This window comes from Pteropus vampyrus, unplaced genomic scaffold (assembly GCF_000151845.1).
Source record: "Pteropus vampyrus isolate Shadow unplaced genomic scaffold, Pvam_2.0 Scaffold162, whole genome shotgun sequence".
NCBI lineage: Eukaryota > Metazoa > Chordata > Mammalia > Chiroptera > Pteropodidae > Pteropus > Pteropus vampyrus.
Window position 1 is genome coordinate 697,599 of NW_011888943.1, and position 893 is coordinate 698,491.

Genomic DNA, 893 nt, shown 5'->3' on the forward strand with positions numbered 1-893 from the left:
GTGGAGCCCGCCTGAGTGCGCCCGCCCCTTCCGCCATGAGAGGACGCAGAAAGCGAGCGGCAGGGAGCCTGGCCCTGGAGGACTCGGAAGCCACAGACGCTAATTAACTGGCAGCAGTGAACGAACTGCTTAGGCGGACAAGTCTGCTCCGATTTTCTGTGCCCACGTTCTGAATTTTCTCCCAATAAATTTGTGTTGTACTGTGTTGAAATAAAGAAAAGTACATTTGTTGGAGGAGAAAAGATCTCTGATAGAGGACACATCACTGTGCCCAGACGCGGAACCCTCGGCCTCCCCGCCTGTAGCACCAGGAACCAAGGCTACCACGTTCATAGAGATAACACAATCTCTGGCATAATGATAATTTACAAAATTATCATTTAAGGTTGACATTTAAAATGTACAAAATAACTGCTATAAAGTTTGGAGACGAGGCATGCCAAGTGCCCAGCACAGTGCTTTGTTTCATCGTTGGTTGCTTTAGTTAATAATCAAGAAAGTCTGTTTACGTCCACGCCACCCTGAACAAGCCCGATCCTGTCTGATCTCGGAAGCTAAGCAGGGTCGGGCCTGGTTAGTACTTGGATGGGAGACCACCTAGGAAGACCAGGGGCTGTAGGCGTAAAAAATAAAATATAAGGGATTGTAAGCTATCGAGGTCCTTGCAATCTGTGAGGTCAACCAAGGGTTGCCTCGCCTAAAAAAAATAATAAACAAACAAACAAACAAATAAACAAATAAAAGTCTATAAAGGTGAGCTGTGGGGGTGGCACACGTGGACGCACCTCGCAAAGATCCCCAACACCAGAGGTCAGAGGGCTGAAAGCCACAGCCAAGGATGCCTCTGCAGCCAGGAGCCTCAGACTCAGAACCAAAGAGTGAAGACAATGAGG

The 893-nt window shown here is 48.2% G+C and overlaps 1 pseudogene; it reads left to right on the plus strand.

Moving 5' to 3' along the window:
- The first annotated feature begins 503 nt into the window (after nucleotides 1–503).
- On the plus strand, nucleotides 504–622 carry LOC111745717 (annotated as a pseudogene).
- The last annotated feature ends 271 nt before the right edge of the window (nucleotides 623–893 follow it).